The 27,205-nt window shown below is 46.1% G+C and overlaps 1 protein-coding gene and 1 pseudogene across 3 annotated transcripts in view; one reads left to right on the forward strand and one right to left on the reverse strand.

Annotated features, from left to right (window-relative positions):
* Positions 1–27,205, forward strand: part of PAK1 (p21 (RAC1) activated kinase 1) — a 101,063-nt gene that overhangs the window by 15,627 nt on the left and 58,231 nt on the right. The window contains exon 2 of one of the 2 annotated variants that reach the window (XM_083499711.1): positions 3,115–3,176. The exons of the other annotated variant lie outside the window; for it this stretch is intronic. The gene's annotated coding sequence lies outside the window, so the exon portion shown is untranslated. The remainder of the gene's footprint in view (positions 1–3,114; positions 3,177–27,205) is intronic. 2 annotated transcript variants of the gene reach the window in all.
* Positions 1,124–2,665, reverse strand: LOC310705709 (large ribosomal subunit protein eL8-like; annotated as a pseudogene). The gene is made up of 2 exons: positions 2,233–2,665; positions 1,124–1,555 (listed from the first exon to the last, which is right to left on the reverse strand). The product of its transcript is annotated as a large ribosomal subunit protein eL8-like (transcript).

Here is a 27,205-nt window from a genome sequence, read left to right on the forward strand (position 1 = left end):
ACATTGGCTCCCAGTATGTTTCCGAGCACAATTCAAAGTGTTTGTGCTGACCTTGAAAGCCCTAAAAGGCCTCGGTCCAGTATATCTGAAGGAGCGTCTCCACCCCCATCATTCATCCCGGACACTGAGGTCCAGCTCCGAGGGCCTTCTGGCAGTTCCCTCGCTGCGAGAAGTGAGGTTACAGGAAACCAGGCAGAGGGCCTCCTCGGTAGTGTTTGCCTCAGACGTCAGCAAGACTTGCCCTCAAATCAACTCACCCAGGACTGCAGCATGTTATGAATGAATAGTTATTTCCATATATATGTTTATGCAGTATCAGGCTTCAAAAGTTGCCAGTTTTCGGACTCCACGCATCTCAGTGTACCAGATGCAACACAGAGCCACTGTAGCGACGGTCAGCCTTTTTGAATCTGGCGCCTCTTCCAAGTCATAGAATCATAGAGTTGGAAGAGACCACAAGGGCCATGGAGTCCAACCCCCTGCCAAGCAGGAAACACCATCAGAGCACTCCTGACATATGGTTGTCAAGCCTCTGCTTAAAGACCTCCAAAGTAGGAGACTCCACCACACTCCTTGGCAGCAAATTCCACTGTCAAACAGCTCTTACTGTCAGGAAGTTCTTCCTCATGTTTAGGTGGAATCTTCTTTCTTGTAGTTTGGATCCATTGCTCCGTGTCCGCTTCTCTGGAGCAGCAGAAAACAACCTTTCTCCCTCCTCTATGTGACATCCTTTTATATCTTTGAACATGGCTATCATATCACCCCTTAACCTCCTCTTCTCCAGGCTAAACATGCCCAGCTCCCTTAGCCGTTCCTCATAAGGCATTGTTTCCAGGCCTTTGACCATTTTGGTTGCCCTCCTCTGGACACGTTCCAGTTTGTCAGTGTCCTTCTTGAATTGTGGTGCCCAGAACTGGACACAGTACTCCAGGTGAGGTCTGACCAGAGCAGAATACAGTGGCACTATTACTTCCCTTGATCTAGATGCTATACTCCTATTGATGCAGCCCAGAATTGCATTGGCTTTTTTAGCTGCCGCGTCACACTGTTGGCTCATGTCAAGATTGCGGTCAACCAAGACTCCTAGATCCTTTTTGCATGTACTGCTCTCAGGTGTCACCCATTCTATTTTTTTTTTTTTTTGCAGTATTTTATTTTTATGGGAATAACTTCTTGAGGCAAATCTGACCCATCTATCCAAATTTAGTGGCCAGTTCTTTAGCCTTGGCTTTTTCAAGCTTAGCAATGCGGGCCACTGACTTCGGCCCCAGAAGATTGCCGCCCCAGTGACGACGAATCTCGTCGTATCTCTCATTGTAGTTGGTCTTGACAGCTTCCACGAGTTTAGCTAGAGCTCCCTTGTCCTCGGAATTAACCTGAGTGAAGGCAGCACAGGTACAGGTCTTTTGGTGGACAAGGCGGCCCTTGTCTTGCCTTTGATGATGCAATAGGGCACTCTCATTTTTCTGCACAAGGCAGGCAGGAGAACTACCAGCTCAACGGGGTCTCCATCATGTGCGATCACCACCAGCTGCGCCTTCTTGTTCTCCACCAGAGTTGTAATAGTAATAATAATAATAATTTATTATTTGTACCCCACCCATCTGGCTGGGTTTCCCCAGCCACTCTGGGCGGCTTCCACAAAGACCAAAAATACACTAAGATGTCACACATTAAAAACTTCCCTGAACAGGGCTGCCTTAAGATGTCTTCTGAATGTCAGGTAGTTGTTTATCTCTTTGACATCTGATGGGAGGGCGTTCCACAGGGCGGGTGCCGCTACCGAGAAAGCCCTCTGCCTGGTTCCCTGTAGCTTTGCTTCTCGCAATGAGGGAACCGCCAGAAGGCCCTCAGAGCTGGACCTCAGCGTCTGGGCAGAACGATGGGGTGGAGACGCTGCTTCAGGTATACTGGACCGAGGCCGTTTAGGGCTTTCAAGTTCAGCACCAACACTTTGAATTGTACTTGGAAACGTACTGGGAGCCAATGTAGGTCTTTCAAGACCGGTGTTATGTGGTCTCGGCGGCCGCCCCCAGTCACCGGTCTAGCTGCCGCATTCTGGATTAGTTGTAGTTTCCGGGTCACCTTCAAAGGTAGCCCCACATAGAGAGCATTGCAGTAGTCAAAGCGGGAGATAACTAGAGCATGCACCACTCTGGCAAGGCAGTCCGCGGGCAAGTAGCGTCTCAGCCTACGTACCAGATGGAGCTGGTAGACAGCTGCCCTGGATACATTTCTAATGGTGTTGACACCTGCTCTGATAGAGACGTCACCTTTCCCTGCAGCCTTTTGCTCTGCACGGACCAGCAGCCTCTGCTTCTTCTCCTGCTTCGTCTCAGGCCTGTATTTGTGCGCCCATTTCAGAAGCTGAGTAGCTGTCTGATGGCCCAATGCTTGAGTGAACTGGTTAACTGCTGGAGGCACCTTCAGCCTTTTGTAGAGGTTGGCTCTTTGGCGTTGAAGTCGGATATAACGAGGCCATTTCACAAAGCGAGTCAGGTCCCGTTTGGGCTGAATGTCCTGCCGAAATTCTTGGGCCTGTTCTCAAAGAGAGGATTTACAACCTTCATGGCCTCCTGTTTCTTGACCACAGCAGGGGCCGGAGCCACCTTCTTCCCCTTGGCCTTCTTCCCCTTGGACATCTTGGCTTCTGCTTCGAAAAGGAAAGCAACTTGGCATTCTAGTTGATTAACCTGCTGATCTAAAGCTTAGGTAAAGGTAAAGGGACCCCTGACCATTAGGTCCAGTCATGACAGACTCTGGGGTTGCGGTGCTCATCTCGCTTTATCGGCCGAGGGAGCCGGCGTACAGCTTCCGGATCATGTGGCGAGCATGACGAAGCCGCTTCTGGCGAACCAGAGCAGCACATGGAAACGCCATCTACCTTCCCGCCGGAGCGGTACCTATTTATCTACTTGCACTTTGACGTGCTTTCGAACTGCTAGGTTGGCAGGAGCAGGAACTGAGCAACGGGAGCTCACCCCGTCGCGGGGATTCGAACTGCCGACCTTCTGATCGGCAAGTCCTAGGCTCTGTGGTTGAACCCACAGCGCCACCCGCGTCCCTTGATCTAAAGCTTAGGCAATAATAATAAATTGTTTTCTTCTGCCCCAGCTCATTTTCCTTCCATCCTTTTTGGCACGAGACGCCATCTGTTTCAAGTTTCTGCAAGGACAGTAAGTTATGTGTCTTAATTATTATATTCGGCTGCGGGGGTTTGAATATTTGATTTGGGACAGGGGCCCTAAGCTCCTCAGTCAGCAGGAGGGGCTTTCACGACGAAACAGCTGTGATTGGCAGAAGCTGATCTCCATGAAGCGGGTTTTTTTTTTTTTTGAAAAAAGGTTATTAAAAATTCCAAAGCACCTGCTTATGTTATTCCTGGTTCAGTTCCCCCTCTTTTTATGAACAGTAAGATTCTCCATTCGGAGCGCTCCAAAGGCATCAGAGCAAAAGGGAGGCTGTTTTATTTATGTGCAAGCTGTTCTGTTTTCCTGGGTCTCCTTTCATCAGTGCTAGAATATTGCAAGCAGAACCAGCAACAAATGGCTTGCAGTCCGAAAGTTCTGCTCTTCGGGATTCCAGCCACTCCGTTCCACCCCCCCCCCCAATAAAAATAAAATAAAAACCAGGTCCAATCAGAAGAAGTATTAGCTGTGAAACCATTCTGGGAGTTGTAGCTGTCTGAAAGAACTGGGTGTCCCCTAGCAACTATCAACACCCTTAAACTACAGTTTCCAGGACTCTTTGGGGGGGGGGGGAAAGCGATGGCTGTTAAGGTGGTATCATAGTGCTTCCAATTGTGCAGGTAAAATATAACTGATATACATTGGTACCTCAGGTTAAGAACTTAATTCGTTCTGGAGGTCTGTTCTTCACCTGAAACTGTTCTTAACCTGAAGCACCACTTTAGCTAATGGGGCCTCCCGCTGCTCCTGTGCCGCCGCCACGCAATTTTTGTTCTCATCCTGAAGCAAACTTCTTAACCCGAGGTAATATTTCTGGGTTAGCGTAGTCCGTAAGCTGAAGCATCTGTAACCTGAAGCATATGTAACCCGAGGTACCACTGTAGAATCTTAAGAGTCGGAAGGGACTGTCAGGAGTTAATCCTACACTCGAGTAGGACCCTGGCAGAGACACATGTCCAACTGGCATGTTCTCTCCCTCCTGGTAGATTGTTCGGGAGCTTCAAAAGCTTTCTTCAGCCCGAATATCACAGCGACCGATGCCAACCGACACCGGCACACTTAGGGATCTGCAGAGTTTGCGCACCATGCGTAACAAACCTCAGCAACTCAGCGTTTTGGCTAATCTACTTTATTTACATATAAACACACACCGAGCACTGCAACATGGCTCCCTCTCTCTCTAGCATCAGACAGCAAAGAGAAAAAGAACAAAGGACAATAGTCCCACTTCACGGAACACAGTAACACAAACATCCTGTCTCCGTCACTTCCCACTCGGTGGAGTCAAAACATGCACCGTCATGTGAAAGACAACAATCCCATGACTGCAATCGTGGAGCAGGAATTCTAACAGAGACCCCGAGGGTCATCTAGTTCAACCCCTCTGCAATGCAGGAATCTCAGCTAAAGTATCCAGGATAGATGGCCATCCAACCTCTGCTGAAAAGCTTCCAAAGAAGGAGAGTCCACCAGGTCTTGTAAGAGTCTGTTCCACTGCTGAACGGCTCTTATTGTCAGAAAGTTTTTTCGAATGTTCAGTCGGAATCTCCTTTCTTGTAACTTGAAGCCATGTGTTCGAGTCCTACCTTCCAGAGAAGGAGAAAACAAGCATGCTCCCTATTCCATGTGATAGCCCTTGAGATAGTTGAATATGGCTATCTTATCTCCTCTTAGTCTCCTCTTTTCCAGGTTTGATACAGGTGAAACTCGAAAAATTAGAATATCTTGGAAAAGTTCATTTATTTCAGTAATTCAACTGATCAACTGCTAGGTCAGCAGCCTTCCCCATGATTGTGCTTCCTACTGAACCAGACTGAGAGACCATTTCAAGGCTCAGGAACCCATTGCAGGTGTTATGGATTGAATAGCTACTGCACCTTCTCACAATATTCTAATTTTCTGAGATTGTTAATTTGGGGTTTTCATCACAATTATAACAAATAAAGAGACAGAATGTTTGTGTTACTGTGTTTCATGAAGTGGGACTATTGTCCTTTGTTCTTTTTCTCTTTGCTGTCTGATGCTAGAGAGAAAGGGAGCCATGTTGCAGTGCTCCGTGTGTGTTTATATGTAAATAAAGTAGATTAGCCAAAATGCTGAGTTGCTGAGGTCTGTTATTCAAGATGCGCAAACTCTGTGGATTCCTAAGTGTGCTGGCTCCGAACGATCGACCAGGAGGGAGAGAACATGCCAGTTGGGCATGTGTCTCTGCCAGGGTCCTACTCGAGTGTAGGACGAGCTCCTGACATGAAATACACCCCCTTCCAGCTCCTTTCCACTTGGGGAGGAAAAAAAATTGGCACCCCCCACCTTAGTGTAGACTGTTTCCCCCAGGATAGTTCACCAACAGCATGCGGCTTTACCCCAAAGATTATCTTTAAATTGCAAACGACTTATCTCTGATTGATGTCATCTTCCCCGGTGGCCTTCAGAGATAGGGGCACGTGAATTATGTATTAATTAAGAGTGAAGAAGGAGCTGTTTTGCATAACCCCATTCCAGAAATCTATATTGGGAGAGGCAAATGTGCCCTAAGGGATTGCCAGGGGCAAGGCAGCGTGGGGGTGGGGGGTCTGGCAGGTGGGGGTCTTGCTTAGAGAATCTGTCGAGCACTGCATTTTTTATCCCATCCAATTGTGTTCACACACCGGAGATTTCCTTTAGCGACCGTAGTTGGCGGGATAAATCTGCACTGGAACAATTTTGTAAGAGGCTTCATGTCATATCTGTGTCGAATAGGCACACAATGTATAGAAGGGGGAAAAATTAACTCAAAAGTCTTAGCGAGCTTTTCTTGGTGCAGCAGAACAAGCCAAGCGAGGGGAACAGTGTTTGTGTCTGTGTGTTTAAAAATGCAACGTGCTAGTTGCGGATTCATACAGGACTCTTCCGCCAGGCCAGGGTGTTCAGGAATGAAAAATGGTGTGTTTTTGTGTGTATTTATTATATACAATTCATATACCGCTTGGTTGTAAAAGCAGTACCTCAAAGCAGTTTACAAAAGCAATGAATATAAAATTGTCGATAGTTTTGACCATTTCGAAACCAACTCTTACATAGAATTGCCGAGTTAGAGGGACACCTCTGTAAGTGTGGAAAGGCCCTTACATTTAATAGAATCGTATTAAATCGAGGGAGACCGTTCCACTGTTGAACCATCAGAAAGTTCTTCCTAAAGCAGGGGTCAGCAAACTTTTTCAGCAATGGGCCGGTCCACTGTCCCTCAGACCTTGGGGGGGGGACGACTATATTTTGGAAAAAAATATTTGGATCAATTCCTATGCCCCACAAATAACCCAGAGATGCATTTTAAATAAAAGCACACATTCTACTCATGTAAAACCACCAGGAAATAACACAGAGATGCATTTTAAATAAAAGAATACATTCGACTCATGTAAAAACACGCTGATTCCCGGACCGTCTGTGGGCCGGATTTAGAAGGCAATGGGGCCAGATTCAGCTCCCAGGACTTAGTTTGCCTACCCATGCTACAAACGCACAGCTTAAAAGTGTTTAATTAATAGCACAATGAATAAATGGATATAGTACAGGATAAACCATTTTTTAAGGCAACTACTCCCCAGAAGCACATATACTGTATTTATGCACTATCAATTTAATGTGTTGATAGTTCTCAGAGTCTTCTTTCCACCACCGCCCCTTGAAATCTAAATAATGCAAGCAAAGTGGCACGCTGTCGAGTTGTCATGTCTCAAAACATTTCTACAAGTGTCCTGATGCTTGACATCTTATGGGAGGGCGTTTCACAGGGCGGGCGCCACCACCAAGAAGGCCCTCTGCCTGGTTCCCTGTAATCTCACTTCTCGCAGTGAGGGAACCGCCAGAAGGCCCTCAGTGCTGGACCTCAGTGTCTGGACAGAACGATGGAGGTAAAATGCTCCTTCAGGTATCCTGGACCGAGGCCATTTAGGGCTTTCAAGGTCAGCACCAACACTTTGAATTGTGCTTGGAAACTTACTGGGAGCCAGTGTAGGTCTTTGAAGACCGGTGTTATATGGGCTCGGCGGCTGCTCCCCGTCACCTGTCTAGCTGCCGCATTCATGCTGTGGAAGACTCCTTAAATTTCCAAGGATGGCTCTTTAAAAGCCTTCTTCTTTTTTCTGTCCCCTTTTCTTTTCACCAATTTAATTTTCAGGCTCATTCTGCGGTCTCTCTTAGCATTCCCACATGCTGAGCTTCTACGTAGGTGAGACCCAGATTTTTCAGGTGCTACTAAAATATCTCCCTTGGTCTGGTCTCATGGGAAAGTCAGATGAACCCCAGCTATCAAACTGAGGAATACCTACGTATTAGAATTACTTGTTTTGATTTCACACCTTATTGCTTTCTTCTCACCTTTTTTGGGGGGGGGGGCTAATGTGCTATTTTCTAGTCTCCCCCAAAGCAGGCAGCTGTAATATTCAAGGGCCTGGCTTTGGACTGTGTATTTATTTGTACAGCAACTTGATAGTCTGCTCTTAAAATAGTTCTGGATAATATATCCACCTTTCCTCATAGCGTCTGCTGCCCTAATTTAAAACTTCCTGTCCAACACAGCCATGATTTTCTTCAAAGAAAAACCCTCAAAAATTGAGAAAAGGCTGGTAAATCTTAAAACTGATAAGCAACTTAGGGGATAGATGGCTACGTTTGTGGCTTTGAGAGACAATTAGTCTTGCATGTGTCATCTTCTTGTCATGACATCTGAAACATGTGGACTTTGTGTAAACTTTTGAATCGGGAGGGTATTTTGCTGCTCTGTAAATTGAATTGGACCCAATTTTTAGCATGTGCGTTTGACTACAATTTAGTTAATGGGGAAAAAATGTACTATTTTGGTTTTATGTGCTGTATAGCTGTCAGAATTTTGACCCGTTGCTTAAGAGCTTTTGAACTAAAGGGAAAGGTAAATAACTTTTATATACCACACTGTGCACTTTCTATTCAAACAAATGCAAATCTCTACTTGGGGATTAATTTCCTCGGGACACTTGTAGAAATGTTTTGAGACATGGCAACTCGACAGCGTGCCACTCTGCTTACATTATTTAGATTTCAAGGGGCGGGGGTGGAAATAAGACCCTGAGAACTATCAACACATTAAATTGATGGTGCATAAATACAGTATATGTGCTTCTGGGGAGTAGCTGCCTGAAAAAAATGGTTTATCTTGTACTATATCCATTTATTCATTGAGCTATTAATTAAACGCTTTTAAGCTGTGTGTTTATAGCATGGGTAGTCAAACTAAGGTCCGTGGGCCGGATCCAGCCCCATCGCCTTCTAAATCCAGCCCGCGGACGGTCCGGGAATCAGTGTGTTTTTACATGAGTCGAATGTGTCCTTTTATTTAAAATGCATCTCTGGGTTATTTCCTGGTGTTTTTACATGAGTAGAATGTGTTCTTTTATTTAAAATGCATCTCGGTTATTTGTGGGGCATAGGAATTCGTTAATTTCCCCCCTTCCAAATACAGTGGTACCTCAGGTTACATACGCTTCAGGTTACATACGCTTCAGGTTCCAGACTCCGCTAACCCAGAAATAGTGCTTCAGGTTAAGAACTTTGCTTCAGGATGAGAACAGAAATCGTGCTCCCGCGGCGTGGCAGCAGCAGGAGGCCCCATTAGCTAAAGTGGTGTTTCAGGTTAAGAACGGTTTCAGGCTAAGAACGGACCTCCGGAACAAATTAAGTACTTAACCTGAGGTACCACTGTATAGTTCGGCCCCCCACAAGGTCTGAGGGACAGTGGACCGCCCCCCTGCAGAAAAAGTTTGCTGATCGGGTATTTATAGTGGTGGAAAAATTTCTGCGAAAAAAACACAAGTCTGTTCCTCTCTCTCTCCTGCCCATTCTTCATTGCCTTTCGGGGTGAAATCGGCACATTCATCCCTAGCCTAAGCTTCACTCCTCTTGTCATTTGAGAAGCCCGGATATCTGTGAACAGAGGTGTGCGCCCTGATTCCTTTGCACTCCAGGCTTGCCATTTCAACCCTTGCAGTCCTCTTCTGCGGTGATTCACTCATTCCTCAGTGCCCTCAAAAGACTAGCTGTCAAAAAATCTCCCCCCGGGCCAATTTTAAAGGCTGCTTTCTCTCGCCCCTTGTGTTATTAAACTTCCCTGACAGCTGGCGAGATTTGATTTGGGCTTGTGTGAGGGAGCTCCCTAATTTGTGATTTAGCTGCCTAATCCGGGGGAAATGGTTCCGGGAATCCCTGCGGCTACGATTGGGCTTTGGGGCATGATGTGAAAGCGAAGGCAGAACAGAAGCAGGCTTATTGTGGAACAACTCAGCGAGGCTTGCTTCTGAATAAGCATTCCTAGGGCCAGGGTGTGGGGTTGCCAACTCCCAGAGACACCCCTCCCTGCCTGCTTCTCGACTCCCCAGCTCTCCTCTGGCACCCATGCGCACTCATCGTGATTCGCAAGGTATCGCCACATTGAATACAGTGGTACCTTGGTTCTCAAACTAATCCGTTCCGGAAGTCCGTTCCAAAACCAAAGCGTTCCAAAACCAAGGCATGCTTTCCCCATAGAAAGCAATGCAAAACGGATTAATCCGTTCCAGACTTTTAAAAACAACCCCTAAAACAGCAATTTAACATGAATTTTACTATCTAACGAGACCGTTGATCTATAAAATGAAAGCAATAAGCAATGCACTGCAGTCACACAATCAATCAATCAATCAGTAGCAGAACTGGGTTCCACACAGTCACAGAAACAAAACAAAAAAGCCTCAAAAGCAGAAATGCAAAATAAACAGCAAAAACGGACAGACTTCAGTGTAACACTCAAAACGGAAGCATAACACTCAAAACGGAGCATGTTCGGCTTCTGAAAAAAGTTTTCAAACCAGAACACTTCCTTCTGGGTTTGCAGTATTTGGATTCCAAGTTGTTCAAGCACCAAGGCGTTTGAGAACCGAGGTACCACATTGTATTATGAAACTGTTTCCACAACATGAACTTCAGACCAATTTTGGATGTATTGATACATCGCCCAGCCCTAGCCATAAGAATCAGGATTCTGGGTGTGCCACTCAGCAGAAGGGAAGGAGACAGATAGAGCAGGGATCAGCAAGATTTATCTTGCCTGGGCTGGATTCTGAAATTTACAAACAATTGTCAAACAACCAAAATAAAAAGAGAATTCTGTAGATTCCCCTTGAATTCCCCTCTCCTCTTTGTGGGTCCTTAGTTAACCTTTTCGTCTTGCATCTTCTTTATTAAATCTGTTACATTTCCATTACAACCATAGTTCAACATTAAACTACAAGTATTATTTCAACCCTACTAATAATTTTAATTGTTTAACAATGGTTTTTAAGGTAAATGATATATTTTCCCCATTCCTTATTAACGTTTTGGTCTTCCTGATTTCTGATTCTTCTGGTCATTTTTGCCATTTTGCCATAGTTCATCAACTTAATCTGCCCTTCTTGTGTGGTAGAGACTCTGTCTTCTTTCCATCTCTGGGCTAGTAACATCCGAGCAGCCATGGTTGCATACATAAATAGTCTTTTCTCATCTGTTGGTATTTCGGCACCTAGAATTCCTAGAAGAAAAGCTTTGAGTTTGTTTTTTTAAAAGAAAAAGTTACTTAAACATTTTTTTTCAGTTCATTGTAGATCATCTCCCAGAATTCTTTTCCTGCTTTACAAGTCCACCACATATGTTAAAAGGTGCCTTCTTTTTCCTCATATATGAGTTTCTAACACCAACCAACCATTCTGAGGTTGGTTGGATGGGTTGAGATAAATTGGGCAGCCTTCTCCATCTCTGATTTTTAATCTGAGGCAGAGAAGAACTGAGGACCTTATAATGTTTGTCTTCACTATGTGGCGACCATTACCCAAAACCCTTAAATTTGTTCCTGGGCCTGAGTCCCGCATGTTTTGCCAGCATCACTAATGAGAACCATATTCCCTTTCAAGTGAAGTATCAAAAGCTTAATGGAACCCCTGGTTTTTAGTTGTATTTTTAGCCAGTAGAAATTTTGCAGTTCTTTGGAACAGCTGCCGCATTTCCCCCATGTCTAATAATCTAGGTACCCTTCTACATGTTACGGGCATCTTGGCACAATTGGGTGTGCACAAAAACTATATGCAAGCAGATGTTCACACAGAGACTCCTTTGCTGCAGATGACCACAATAATGTCTATCTTGGGACCGTGGTGGAAACAAAGGGCTGTGCACGTGCTTCAGAAAGAACCCAAATTCTTCCAGATTTCGTGATGCTAATGAATTATGCAAGCTGATCAATTTTGCAAAGATCTGCATCTTTTACATACTGTGTTGTGCTTGTGTTGGAACAACCAACTTCACTGAACACCAAAATTATATCCTTGGGCTACTGGGAATCCCGATGGGTCTTCCCGTAGCTTCGAAAATGTGACCAGGTGTTGCCCGTATGTGATATTTTGTTCTTTGTATAGTCTCTGTATCCGTAAGATCTATAAACTTCAAAGCCCTGGGTTCAAGTTATTCAGGGTAGTAGATTCTGGACTTTGATACTAAGTCCTGCAATTGTGTGGCGTAATTCGTATTATTTGCAGTTCGTTTGTTTATTGTGTTTATATCCCACCCTTTTCCTCCAAGTAACTCAGGTAACCTCACCCATCTCATTTAACCCCCGCAACAACCCTGTGAGGTAGGGTAGACTGAGAGGCAGTGGCTGGCTCAAGATTCACCAAGTGAGTTTCACGGCCATGTGGGGGTTTTGAACCCTGCTCTTCCAGGTCCTAGTCTGACACTCTAACCACTACACCACACTGTTTCCATCGCTGTACACAGCGCTTCTACAAATAAATGCAAGCAACGAAAATGTGTAGGTCTCTGTCCCGAAGAGCTTACAACAGGGGTTAGCAAACTTTTTTTTGAAGGGGGCCCGTTCACCGTCCCCCAGACCTTGCGGCGGGCTGGACTGCGTGTGTGTGGGAGGAGGTGTGTGTGTGGGGGGGAAATGGTGCCAAAAAAGGTGCCAAAAAAAATAACATTAACAAACAGAATCGCTGTTCCATGGAACGTCCGCTGGCTGGATCCTGAGGGCAATTGGGCCAGATCTGGCCCACGGACCGTAGTTTGCCGACCCCTGGCTTACAACCTGAATTTATATTTTATTAGTAGATAGGTAGCCGTGTTGGTCTGCCATAGTAAAAAAAAAAAAAAAAAAATTCCTTCCAGTAGCACCTTAAAGACCAACTAAGTTAGTTCTTGGTATGAGCTTTCGTGTGCATGCACACTTCTTCAGATACACTGTGTATCTGAAGAAGTGTGCATGCACACGAAAGCTCATACCAAGAACTAACTTAGTTGGTCTTTAAGGTGCTACTGGAAGGAATTTTTTTTTATTATTATATTTTATTGTTTGTATAATTGGCTTTTCATACACGTGCATGGCTCAGAATGCTATTTTGGCATCAAGCAGTATATAAAGAAATAATAATAATAATAATAGTGCCACGTTTGATTCTCAGGGAGGCTTCAAAGTGGAACCAGAGATGATTGTGGGGAGCTGTGGATAACTCTACCTTGCCTCCAGCTGGGGATGAGACCCAAGGGAGGTATGCTTGCCACCCAGGTTATGTTGAACGGAAATTAGAATCCTGCTGACGAGGCTTTAAAAACATCCATATTGGTGGCCTTAGGGGAGACATCTTGCCTGCGTTATCTGTCACTCTTTGATTCCGTCTTTAGCAGTTTGACCGTTGGGGAGAATCATGCGACTCCAAAGGCCTTTAATGAGGCACTTGAGAGTTGATGGATTGTTCCTGATGACATGATAGAAAGCGTCTCCCCTTAGCACTAGGCGCACAGAGCCAGCTGTTCTCCGTTGGGAGACCTGCCTGCCACACAAATCGTCTAGCTGCATGATCAAGATAGACGCGAACCCTCCGTGTAGATTTGGGGGGGGTGCCCTTTACGGTTGTTTTGTCAGCAGTTTTGGGGGGCAGGAATCTTTGCAAAGCGCAGTGACGTGTATCTTGGGGGTGAGGGGCCCGCACAGTCTGCCATGCTGCTCCTCTCAAAGCCGCCCCTCCCCGCCGTGCGTTTGATTTTCGCTCCATTCTTCAGGAACGCCGCTCGGTGCCGAAGGCCAGTGATGGAAAACGCAACTCATTGGAATTGCAGATCGTTCTTCGCTCCTGCATAATGCATGTGGCTGGCGATACATCTGTGCAGGCTGGGTGGACGGCAAGCAAGGGGCGTGTTTGGGGAGGGGAGGAATCCTTTGCTAAAACCTTAAAAAATATATGACAGGATTAAATGACACACTCACCCGTGTGCCCTTAATTTCATAGCCCCCTACCCTGTATGGACCTCATCCTTCGCTGTGTCCGGCCACCTCTGCTCTGGAAGTCTTTGTCGAAGGAAATTGGGGAGGGGACACGTGGAAGGTCCTCATCTCATCTCCTTGCGTCTCCGATTAAAAGCAGCGGTGACTAACCGTTTAGGCTTGAGGGCTGCCGCTGCCCTGCTTTTCAGATGCCACAGAGCTGTGGTGCGTGTGGCCTAGGCAGTTTTACGCACACTGTCAAAGAGTGAGCCGGCCAGCTCTTTACTAGCAAAAAACATGTTGAGAAAAGCAGCTCATCTCTGCTGGGTCTTGCCCCATGCATCAGTTGCCGAGACTGAAAAGTCCCTGCCTAAGTCCCCCCCTTTCCAGGGTTTGCCCAAGCAATATGAGACTGCGCCTGCATGAAGCCTCTCCCCTGCCCTTTTCATGCCTCTTTTGGTTCTGGGAGACAGCAGGGAGGGGAGCTGGTCGCAGCCAATGTTAGAAACTCAGATGTATAAGCCGGGCGACAAATGGCTCCTTAAACCAAGGTTACAGTTGCCAAAACGGAACGCCTAGCTGCCATTTTTGGGTAAGACGGCTCTAAAGTCTTCTTTTTCAACTGATGGACTGACTGTGATTGATTCTCAGTTAAAAAAACTGGCTACTTCAGATGGCAGCCTTGAGCTAGGTTAAGAACTGTGAGAACTTAAAAGAACAAAAGTCACTTGATCCAGGGACAGTCCGCGTCTCCGTTGGCCTATTCCAACCTCTTTTTCCTAATGGTGACTGCTCCTGCGCCACAACCCCATAGTCGCTTTAGACTGGACTTAACCGTCCAGGGGTCCTTTACCTACTAAATAACTTATGTATCAGTCAATAGGGAAGCAATTTAAAACATAGCACCAAGGTCACCTGAAATCTTTATTCTCAAACCTGGAGCTGTGTCAGGTTTGCAATCCCAATAATGCAAGTGATCCTTAATCGTTAAGAGTTTATTTCAGCAAGAAAGTCCCCAAGCTGGCTCACAGAAGTTAACACACAAATACAAAATTCAATGAAAATAAAAATGCAAAAATTCAAGACAGTGGAATCTTACCGTTTCAAAAAAGGCCCAAGTCCTATCTGCACTGTACATTTAAAGCTGTGTTGTACCACTTTAAACGCTCATGCCATCCTGCAATAATCCTGGCAACTGTAGTGTGTTAAGGGTGCTGAGAGTTATTCCCCTTGCAGTGCTACAATCTTCACAAGCGGTTTAGCAGTCAATCCTTCTACAAAGGGAACTCTGACAGCTGTGAGTGGAATTAATCATAACTGCACATTTAAATTTGATACAAAATAAAAAGACGATTGTTATCTGTGATGCATCACGAAAATGCCTAATAAATTGTAACTCATTGAACCCACCAAATGTATCCAGACCCACATAAAAATGTAAACCGGGATGGTATTTCATTGAGATATTTCAGTTTTGTTGTATAATCAATGAAATCAGGCCAAAAAAATTTAAAATCTGCGGGGGGTTTTATCGCCACCCTAAATAATTGCACTTTCTGGGTCAACTCCCCTGAAACTGCCAAAAGTGATACCTTTTCATACCACGCCTGTCTAGAGAAATTCTTGAGGGCTGACTACAGAGAGAGGGAGGATTGGCCTCATTCTGCCCTCTGGGTTTGAGATTCCTTACCCTGTGCTAATAAGAAACCTTCCGTCAGGAGAAGGATACCGTTGAATTCAACCCAACATTTGCGTCCAACTCATGATAGGAAATGTAATCAAGTGCAGCAACTTTCCTGTAGGAGAATGACCAAGAATTCATCTCCCTCAAGAATATTGTGTGTGTGTCCTTATTTTCAACTCTGCGCCAAGGTTATATAATTCTGGCTAAAGAGAGAGGCAACATGGGTCATCGTTGCTCAACAGCATTTAGACAATGTTCAGGAAGTTAAAAAGGTAAAGGGACCCCTGACCATTAGGTCCAGTCGTGACCGACTCTGGGGTTGCAGTGCTCATCTCGCTTTATTGGCTGAGGGAGCCGGCGTACAGCTTCCAGGTCATATGGCCAGCATGACTAAGCTGCTTCTGGCGAACCAGAGCAGCACACGGAAACACCGTTTACCTTCCTGCCAGAGAAAGCACTTTGACGTGCTTTCGAACTGCTAGGTTGGCAGGAGCTGGGACCAAGCAACGGGAGCTCACCCCGTCACGGGGATTCGAACCGCTGACATTCTGATCGGCAAGCCCTAGGCTCTGTGGTTTAACCCACAGCGCCACCCGCGTCCCTGTGCAGGAAGTTATCCTACTGTTAATCCTGAGTTCCTGGGGCTCATGTGTGTTTTCATCCAAAATGCCCAGAGGACCCCCAGATTGGCAAAGGTCGTTCTCCAGCTTCAGCTTATTTGTGTTGCAAAAGCCTTCTTTTCTTTCTCAAGTATATGTAACTGGAGCACTTTTAACTCAGCCTGGCAGGGTTGTTGTGGTTTAGTCGTGTCCAACTCTTCGTGACCCCATGGACCAGAGCAAGCCAGGCACTCCTGTCTCCCACTGCCTCCCGCAGTTTGGTCAAACTCATGCTGGTAGCTTCGAGAACACTATCCAACCATCTCGTCCTCTGTCGTCCCCTTCTCCTTGTGCCCTCCATCTTTCCCAACATCAGGGTCTTTTCCAGGGAGTCTTCTCTTCTCATAAGGTGGCCAAGGTATTGGAGCCTCAGCTTCAGGATCTGTCCTTCCAGTGAGCACTCAGGGCTGATTTCCTTCAGAATGGAGAGGTTTGATCTTCTTGCAGTCCATGGGACTCTCAAGAGTCTCCTCCAGCACCAGAATTCAAAAGCATCAATTCTTCAGCGATCAGCCTTCTTTATGGTCTAGCTCTCACTTCCATACATCACTACAGTGGTACCTCGGGTTACATACGCTTCAGGTTACAGACTCTGCTAACCCAGAAATAGTGCTTCAGGTTAAGAACTTTGCTTCAGGATGAGAACAGAAATTGGGGTACGGCGGTGCGCCAGCAGCAGGAGGCCCCATTAGCTAAAGTGGTGCTTCAGGTTAAGAACAGTTTCAGGTTAAGTACGGACCTCCGGAACTTAACCCGAGGTCCCACTGTACTGGGAAAACCATAGCTTTAACTATACACACCTTTGTCGGCAAGGTGATGTTTCTGCTTTTTAAGATGCTGTCTAGGCTTGTCATTGCTTTTCTCCCAAGAAGCAGGGTATCTCCAGGTAAAATGAAAATAGCTCTTCCGTTTCTACGCGGTGGTCTCTTTCCAAAGCTCTTTTTGTTTTGTTTTGTTTTGGAGCAACTTGTAATTCCCAGCTTTATGCAGTAGTGGCACAAGACACTCACTCGGCTGAAGTCTCTATCTCCCCTCCTAAAATCTTCAGCGCTAAAGTTGGTTCCTGATGCCTTCTCTGCTGGCTCTGCCTTCACAGTACCTGCAGTTCTTTAAAGAACAAATGCATTTTCTCTCCAGAGCATTCGGATGGAATACTGAACCTTAATCTATCATTTTGTGCACGAGTCTTGAGATTGTGTGCTCCCATGCAGTTGCATGCAAGAGACCAGAAATGCCTCCTTTAATTTGAAATCAACTGGTTGGTTGCCCTTTCACCCAACAGGGGCAAATGTGGTGGGTTTAAACTAGGGTGGGGTGAACCTTTAAAGCTCAACACCCTCACTCCCTGGAGCTGAATGCTAATTGTGGGTGAGGCCAGAGGCAAAGGTGTGTGTCTTTCATGGGGGCAGCGGCTTCCTATTGCTGGAGGACACAGTGCAATGCATGGATCTGATAACGGTCTATGCACTGATGCGCTGATACGATGGGGAGGAGAACCCAGAGCATCCCAAGAAAAAGAAACCAGGATTCCTTGAATGACACACAAGGAAAAAGGTACAGGGAGGGAAGAGGAAAAACCCAAACCAATTCTGACATGGTTCTTATAATGACCAGCTGGCTCAGTTCAGGGGTAGGAGGTGCCTGACGGAGCTGAGCTTTTGGCAAAGATGACGGGGTGAGCCCTGCTTTCCCCATCTCTCCCGCTGAGGGAGTTTGCTAGAATGGCTCCCCTCAGGTGACAGCTGAGGGAGGGAAGGCCTGAAGGTGCTGATCTGTCACAGCAGAACTGATGGAGATAATCCCTGTGTTCTGGTGACGGGTAAGGAGGGTCTGGCACTCTAACCATTGCACTATACCACCACTTTGACGGTGCCATGTCATCAAATGGATGGAATGCAGCGAGGCCTTTTGGTGATAGGAGAGCTCGTTGCTGGGACTTTTGCTATTCCCTCTTTGCTGGAGGGCAGACGATGAACCGCGGTTGCTGTTTGAATCGTATCTCACGTAACGGCAGTAAATACATAATAGATAAATGCTGTCAGAGCAGTGGAAGAAAAGGAAGAGGGCTTTTCTCTTTTTTTGCGGGTTCCCTCATCTTCCATGAAATGCTATTAAATCCGGCAACAAGCTTTGCTGGGTGCAATTAATCAACAAAATCTTAATCCAGTTTTAAAAAGCTTCAACAATGGGTCTGCCGACAAGCAAAGCACTTGGGTTGGGGGCTCTGCCACGTCATAGGTTTCAGAAATGTGCAGGCTTTATAATGAGAGTACGCGGCCTCTTTCTATTTCCAAATTTATCTCGGAGACTAGGAGGGAGCCTGTCCTTTCCAAGGTGAAACTGCAGTTCTTTTTGGTCAAATGATCATAAGAACCGCAGGTTGCCGAAGCTAACAAGGATTCGCTGGTATTGATGTATCTTTGCAAAATATGGGTCTTTCCATTCTTCTGTGTCCTTTTGAATTTATTTCTATATCTTTTCAGCCACGTTGACTCTGCTGCGATAGGGAATGTTTTCTAGGTGGGAGAAAAATAATTACCGTATTTTTTGCACCATAACACTCACTTTTTTCCTCCTAGAAAGTAAGGGGAAATGTCTGTGCGTGTTATGGAGGAAATGCCTACGGATGGCATGCCTACAGATTTTCCTCCTCTAAAAACTACGTGCGTGTTATGGTCGGGTGCGTGTTATAGGGTGAAAAATACGGTAGTCCAGTGATGAAATTCTAGGTGCACAAACTCTGAAGTTAGTCCTGTTGCGTTCAGCAGAGTTTACTCTTCAGTAAGTGCAGACTGGATTGCAGCCCCAAAATGGTTTTTTCCCTTGTGGTGCAGCCTCCAGATACTGTTGTGTAGCCTTATTGGAGTTCACCGATTGGGTCTCCGTTGCTCCCGGACAGGAGGAAGGAACTCAAATGACACCGAGGGTTGGTTCAGAGAAAGAGTTCTTTATTTCTGCTCTCCGGAACAGCAGAAAGGCACTTGCGTGGTCAGTCCACAGCAAGTCCAAAGAAAGAGAAATTTAATGCAGTATATATATCCTCCAGGCACCCTCTCCCTCCTTCCCCAGGAATCCAACCACGTCAGCCTATACACGCAGGTTGACATCACATATGTTCCTGCTCCGGTATTCTTAACCATAAAAGGGTATTCCTTCCTGTACTTCTGACCATAAAAGGGTATTCCTGTTCCTACTCTTATCTTGGAGCAAGAGGTCACCAACTCCAAGAACACACTCTGCCGCTGTTCCCGGACTAGGTCTGTGCATCAGGACGTAAGATAAGACCTAGACATGTCATCCCTACTCCACTGAAACAGCCAAGGTCATCCTTGCCGTCATGACCTGATAAAGGAGAGGGCTCTGAAAAACTTCCTCTCTTTTCCAACACATGAAAGAAACAGGACACGAAATTAATTTTGCAGATTCCAAATTGCTCTTTAACATGGAACATCACCACAAGAGAATAATCATGGAAGCCATCGAGATAGAGAAACACCCTCACAACATGAACAAGCGTGACGACACGTCCCGCCTGCCAGACATCTGGAAATTAGCCCTTCCCACAAAAACCGACACCAGAACCAGAGGCACACAGAACACCATCACCAATCAACCACACCAGACCCAAACCCAGACCCTCTCCACAGATAAATTACAGACACCATCCAGTAGCCAAACCATAGTGGCACCTCCGGATGCTGCACCCCCCTGCAATCCCGACACAGATCTGGCTGGCACAGGGCACAAAACCACAGCTCGCCCCTATACACGAAGCCAAGCCAGAGCACAACTAAGTGCAGTACAGCCATCTTCTCAGAAAAACTCTTCATAAGCTCAAGAGGTCAAGACACGAAAGCTTTAGCAACTAATCCACACTTAATGACCCACCTAAGTGGTACTCAGAATATCACTCAAGAAATCACTCAAGATATCCCTCAAGTAATTAAGGAACAAAAGAAGAAAAGGCACACTAACCTGGGAACTTCCTCTCTGCCCAGAACGTTGGAGGCTATACACCACACCCCCTCAACAGTATTTATAGGAACTCAAACACTGAGATCCTGCTCTGTTCCAGTAACAAGAAGCCGAAAGCACCAGCCTGAAGATGACGAGTGAGACCTCGTCGAAACGTCGCCTAGACACCCCAACTCTTACACGGGAAGACACCCGAAGACACCAAAACCTGCATTCCTATACCCGTGAAAATCTACGAAAGCAAACAACCAAGTTTTTGTTTATACATTGACTCAGAGCTCAAGTTAATGGATTTTAGCTAAGGAAAAATAGGGATTTTGGTGCCCGTTTCAAACTGCCTGCACAGTCAGTTTTGGGTTTGGGAAACCCCATTCCTTCAGTTGGACTGCAACTCCCATCAGCTCCAGCCAGTTTGCCCAATAGTCAGGAACGACAGGAGTTGGAGTCTAGCATCAATTGTCATTTCAAGCCATAGGAAACGGGCTTATCTCTGATCTTAGTGCTGTAGACTCACAGCGCTAAGCCTCTGCTGCTGCCTTTAACCACTAAGCAGAAGCTTTTCTCCTACCATGGCGCTAAGGTCGGAGAATAGAGAAATGCTGGCTTCTCTTTGAGAGTTGACTGTGAAAGTGTAGGCAAAGATTTTTCCTCTGATATTAGCGCTCAGCACCACAGCGCTACAATCGGAGATGTTACCTTTTATTTTAGCGCTATGGTGCTTAGTGCTACAATCAAAGATAAGAGATCCTTTATATTCAGTCTTGATGCATAGCAGCTGAAAGGTGGCAATCCTTGCCCAAAATGCAGTGTTTGAAATGCAGGTATATCAGGTAATCAACAAATGGCACCTTAAATCTAGGTTACAGTCACCACAACAGAATGTCTAGGCACCCTTTTTGCAGTGAATTTTTAAATTGTTGTTATTGTTGTTGTTGTTCATTTAGCCGCCCTGAGCCCGGCTTCGGCTGGGGAGGGCGGGATATAAATAAATTATTATTATTATTATTATTATTATTATTATTATTATTATTATTATTATTTCATTTCATTTCTATACTATATATTTTAAAGGAAAAACTCAAAGCTGTTTACAACACATTAAAACACCCAATAAAACAATCCAGAATAAAGCAAATTCAAGCTGGCAGGGAAATATTTGAGCTCCTTCTCTAAGGTGGAAACTAGGCACATAAAAAAAAACACAACGATGCGAAAATGCTTTTTTTTTAAAAAAAAAAGTTTTTAAAAATATACTGAATTTTCCATAGCTCACCATTGCCATCTAGTGTTACATTTGTATAATGCACATTTTAAACATTTTATTTGCAGCTGTATAGCTGAGTCTTAAGTGACGTTTTGCTTTCCCCATATTTATTTCCCTTCTTAATTTATAGAGCTGCCCCATAGCAGAAGGACTCTAGGAAGCCCGTGTGGTGTAGTGGTTAGAGTGTTGGACTAGGACCTGGGAGGTCTGGGTTCAAATCCCCACTCAGACTTGGAGCTCACTGGGTGACCTTGGAGTCAGTCATAGCCTCTTGGCTCTACCTCACAGGATCGTTGTAGGAATTATCTGAGGAGGGGGAAGAACCACGTATTCCTTGGAGAAAAATGTGAGATGTAAATGCAGTCTCGGTATTTCGATTTCTGGGAATACCGAGTTGAGAGATGACCTAACCTGGGGAGAAAACAGCAAAGACCAGATCTGCTCTGGTCAGACCTCACCTGGAGTACTGTGTCCAGTTCTGGGCACCACAATTCAAGAAGGACACTGACAAACTGGAACGTGTCCAGAGGAGGGCAACCAAAATGGTCAAAGGCCTGGAAACGATGCCTTCTGAGGAACGGCTAAGGGAGCTGGGCATGTTTAGCCTGGAGAAGAGGAGGTTAAGGGGTGAGATGATAGCCATGTTCCAATATATTAAAGGATGTCACGTAGAGGAGGGAGAAAGGTTGTTTTCTGCTGCTCCAGAGAAGCGGACACGGAGCAATGGATCCAAACTACAAGAAAGAAGATTCCGCCTAAACATTAGGAAGAACTTCCTGACAGTAAGAGCTGTTTGACAGTGGAATTTGCTGCCAAGGAGTGTGGTGGAGTCTCCTACTTTGGAGGTCTTTAAGCAGAGGCTTGACAACCATATGTCAGGAGTGCTCTGATGGTGTTTCCTGCTTGGCAGGGGGTTGGACTCGATGGCCCTTGTGGTCTCTTCCAACTCTATGATTCTATTCTATTCTAAGAGAGCACAGCAGAGGTTATATTTTCTGAGAATCCTCTGGATTTCCACTACTGGGGAAACCATAGCTTTAACTATACAGGCCTTTGTTGGCAAGGTGATGTCTCTGCTTTTTAACATGCTGGTCAATAGCCAAGTGCAATATATGCGTCCCTTGGTGCTTTCTGAGCCAGATGATCTGTGGGCAGCGCAGCACTCGAAGACAGCATTTTTTTTTTTTGCTGCGCTTTCCCGCAGATCAGCTGATTTGCACAGCAGTGCAGCACCAAAAGAGGCATTTCTTTGGGTGCAGTGCCACCCCACAATGCAGCGGACTGGCACGGCATGGCAGCAGTGCCAGCCAGCTAGATGGAGATGTTAGTTGCCAAACTTGGCGACCAGACATCTTCACTTTCTCGGAAAAGGCCAATTGCCTGTTGCAGTACAGTGGTGCCTCGCAAGACGAAATTAATCCGTTCCGCGAGTCTCTTCGTCTTGCGGTTTTTTCGTCTTGCGAAGCACGGCTATTAGCGGCTCTTAGCGGCGCTTAGCGGCGCTTAGCGGCTATTAGCGGCTTAGCGGCGCTTAGCGGCTATTAGCGGCTTAGCGGCGCTTAGCGGCTTAGCGGCTTTAAGAAAAAGGAAACAAACTCGCAAGACGTTTCGTCTTGCGAAGCAAGCCCATAGGGAAATTCGTCTTGCGGAACGACTAAAAAATCGCTAAACCCTTTCGTCTAGCGAGTTTTTCGTCTTGCGAGGCATTCGTCTTGCGGGGCACCACTGTATGAGACTGGTGCCTGGTTAGTTTTGAATGCTGCTAGACTCTACTGAGCTAAGTAGACTCGTAGGCGCTATTGAGAGATTGTTGAAATATTACATAGCATATAAGTTCTTCCAAATGAAAAATATGCTTCTGTGTTGACACAACCTGAACAATCTTTTTGAGTTTTCTTATCTTTAGCTAGGGTTGTCTTTATGTGTGGAATTTCTCAGACAAAGTCGGAATACAGTGGTACCTCAGGTTACATACACTTCAGGTTACATACGCTTCAGGTTATATACGCTTCAGGTTACAGACTCCGCTAACCCAGAAATAGTGCTTCAGGTTAAGAACTTTTCTTCAGGATGAGAACAGAAATCGTGCAGTGGCAGCAGCAGGAGGCCTCATTAGCTAAAGTGGTGCTTCAGGTTAAGAACAGTTTCAGGTTAAGTATGGACCTCTGGAACGAATTAAGTACTTAACCTGAGGTACCACTGTACTGCATTCGGAAGCAATGTCCAGGCGGATATTGCTGAAATATCTGGGAAAAACCGGACATATGGAACTCTGGATTTTGATGAATTTCCTTAAAAATAGCTCAGAAATTCTTTTTTTTTTTTTGAGATTTTGCCCACCCCCAAAAGCTCAGTCGTCTGGCCAGCAATTCCCTGGCTCTGATTTTTGAAAATGAGCAGCCCCTGGAAAAATTTAACAGGAAAGGTAGCTTTTGAGGGAGATTTTTTTTGAAAAATAATTCCTCCTTCAGCTCTTTCGATCTTCTCAGGCAACGAAAGGAAACTCAAAGCCTCTCCAAACATCAAAAGCCAGCTTGGATGCAAAGCTAAAGGGACTTGTTATAACTAATGAAATGCAATTAATTAATTAGGCACCAATTAGGAGTGGTGCCCCATGCCTGCAAGTTTTGCTAACTTTTTGGGAATCTTCTTTCCTTTGATGCCTACGAAAATGTGAAAGGGAAACTGCCTGGTGTCTCTCCTCCTGCCCCTCTTGCTCTGCTCCAAAGCAGGAAAAATGTTTTTGGGGTTGATGTCATGCGTCAGGTGAAGGCTTGCAGCATCAAGAGACAGGTTGACATGTGGCAAAATGCCTTTGGCCTTTGGGATGCTGCTGAACTACATCTCCCACCAACAGGATCTTCAGTCCTGGTCTAGCCTATCACAGCAGCAGAATGAAGTGCTGGAGCATACTGGTTTCTCTCATATATAGTGGTACCTCGGTTTACGAACTTAATCCATTACAGTGGTGCCTCGCAAGACGAAAAGAATCCGTTCTGTGATTCTCTTCGTCTAGCGGTTTTTTTCGTCTTGCGAAGCAAGCCCATTGAAGGATTAGCGCTATTAGCGCTATTAGAGGCTTTTAGCGGCTTATCTGCTGATCGGATCAGCTGATAAGCGGCTTACCGATATTAGCGGCTTATCTGCTGATCGGATCAGCTGATAAGCGGCTTAGCACTATTAGCGGCTTATCTGCTGATCGGATCAGCTGATAAGCGGCTTAGCGCTATTAGCGCTATTAGTGGCTTTTAGCTGCTTTTAGCGGCTTTTAGCGGCTTATCTGCTGATCGGATCAGCTGATAAGCGGCTTTGCGGCTTAGGAAAAGGGGGGGGGGAGGGAAAAAAACCCAGCAGGAACTCGCAAGACATTGTCGTCTTGCGAAGCAAGCCCATAGGAGATTCGTTTTGCGAAGCACCTCCAAAACGGAAAACTCTTTCGTCTAGCGAGTTTTCCGTCTTGCGAGGCATTCGTCTTGCGGGGCACCACTGTACTTTTTTTTAAAAAAAATTGTTTATTAATTTTTATATGAAATTTTTAAAAAAAACATACAACATATTTTCTCATCTTGTTCAGACAATGACATCTGATGATTTTTTCAATCTTTATCACTTAATGTGCGTTTCATTAATTTCACTATTACTTTTAATAATCCTTCACTAATAGTTCTATTCGTACTTTTCTCTGCAATATTTCACATAGTCCTCCTTACAAAATGTCTTGCAATCGTACTAGCATAATCTATTGATTACAATTGCTTTTCAAATAGTTCACATATTTACTCCAGTCCTCTGAGAATCTCTGATCCCACAGGTTTCGAATCCTTCCTGTCATCTTGTCTAATTCTTCATAGTCCATTAATTTTGTCTGCCATTCCTCTTTCATCGGTAATTCTTCTTCTTACCATTTCTGTGCCCGAACTTAATCCGTTCCAGAAGTCTGTTCTTAAACCGAAACCGTTCTTAAACCAAGGCATGCTTTCCCTGATGAGGCCTCCCACCACTGGTGCCCTTCCAACGTTCGGATTCCGTTCTTAGACCGAGGTAAAGTTTGTAAACAGGGACACTACTTCTGCTTTTGCAGAGTTCGTAAACCAAATAGTTCGTAAACAGGACTGTTCTTAAACCAAGGTACCACTCTGTGTGTGTGTGTGTACACACACACACACACACACACACACACACACACTCATATCTATCTATCTATCTAATCTCGACACCCACCCACACATTGATTCTGGAAGGAATAAGTAGACTGAGTGGTTCATTAAATTTAGCCACCACCCAATAAACAGGAATGTCAGGTGCAGAGTTGTTGCTGCTGCTATCATTCTGCCTCGAGAAACAGTGGAACGCACCTCTGGAGGTGAAGCTAAACCGCTGAGTTAGCAGCACCAAAGTGACCTCTCTGGGGCGCAAGCCTGGGTAGTGTGTCTGCCCAGATGACAAGACCACCACCCCTTTTGGCCTCACAAATTCATTCATTCATTCATTCTGTATAGCACCCTTTACAGTGGTGCCTCGCAAGACGAAATTAATTCGTTCCGCAAGTTTTTTCTTCTTGCGAGTTTTTCGTCTTGCGATGCATGGTTTCCCATAGGAATGCATTGAAAATCAATTAATGCGTTCCTATGGAAACCGCCTTCAGACCAGGTCCGGGGACAGTCTGTCCCCCGACCTCTTCTGAAGGCTGGGGGGGGGACAAGGGCTTTTCTTCCCACCCCCAGCATTTTAAAAACCCCCGGGACAGCGGAGGACTTCTCCGCTGTCCGGGGCAATCTTAAAATGCTGGCGGGCGATGTAAAAGCCCCTGGGAAGGCAGGCAGGGGGGACAAAGACTTTTGCCCCCCCCGCCTTCAGAAGAGGTCCTGGACCTCTTCTGAAGGCGGGCGGGGGGCGAAAGTCTTTGCCCCCCCGCCTGCATTCAAAAGCCGTCCGGGACAGCGTAGAAACGCGCTGCCTTTCTCCGCTCTCCCGGGAAGGCAGGCAGGGGCGAGCAAAGACTTTCACCCCCCACCCGCCTTCAGAAGAGGTCCTGGACCTCTTCTGAAGGCGGGCAGGGGGCGAAAGTCTTTGCCCCCCCGCCTGCCTTCAAAAGCCGTCCGGGACAGCGGAGAAACGCGCTGCCTTTCTCCGCTCTCCCGGGAAGGCAGGCAGGGGGGAGCAAAGACTTTCGCCCCCCGCCCGCCTTCAGAAAAGGTCCTGGACCTCTTCTGAAGGCGGGCGGGGGGCGAAAGTCTTTGCTCCCCCCCCGCCTGCCTTCAAAAGCCGTCCGCAATAGCGGGAAGCGCTTCCCTGCTATCCCGGACTGCTTTTAAAATGCTGACGGTGGGGAGCAAAGCCTTTCGGCCCCCGCCGGCCTTCCTGGACCTCTTTTGAAGGCCGGAGGGGGGGGAAAGGCTTTGCTCCCCACCACCAGCATTTAAAAGAGGTCCCCGGAGATTTCCCTATGGGCTTTCGTCTTGCGAAGCAAGCCCATAGGGAAATTCATCTTGCGAAGCACCTCCAAAACAGAAAACCCTTTCGTCTTGCGGGTTTTCCGTCTTGCGAGGCATTCGTCTTGCGAGGTACCACTGTATCTGTAGATCTCACTAGATTTGTAGATCTTAGTGCAGTTCACAACATAAAATTACAACACAAAAACCCTAAAATACATAATAAAAATATGCATTTGCAGTCCAAAGGAAAGCAGAGCAAGACGTTTGGCACCAGCTTGGCTGCTTTACTTTTTGAGAATACTAAGGAAAAACCATCTTCCGCAGAAACTGCTGCTTGCCTTCTATCACTGTGCCATTGAGAGCGTGCTCACTTACGGCTTATGTGTGTGGTACGGAAGCTGTACTACCCGGGACAGGATGGGGTTGTGCAGGGTTGTTAAGGCAGCAGAGAGCATTGTTGGCTGCCCACTCTCCACCTTAGAGCAGATTTATGCCACAAGGTGCCATAGGAAGGCACTGGACATAGTAAAAGATCCATCGCATCCTGGTCACTGTCTCTTCGAGCTCTTGCTGTCGGGACGGAGATACAGGACGATGAAGACAAGAACGAGTCGTCTTAAGAACAGCTTCTTCTCCAGAGCGATCTCGGCCCTGGATGGGAAGCCCGGACTTTGAAAGTCATCTAATCTCCCTTGCTGTATTATACTGTATTGTTTAA

This window comes from Podarcis liolepis (genome assembly GCF_965112155.1).
Source record: "Podarcis liolepis genome assembly, chromosome: 4".
In the NCBI taxonomy this organism is placed as follows: domain Eukaryota; kingdom Metazoa; phylum Chordata; class Lepidosauria; order Squamata; family Lacertidae; genus Podarcis; species Podarcis liolepis.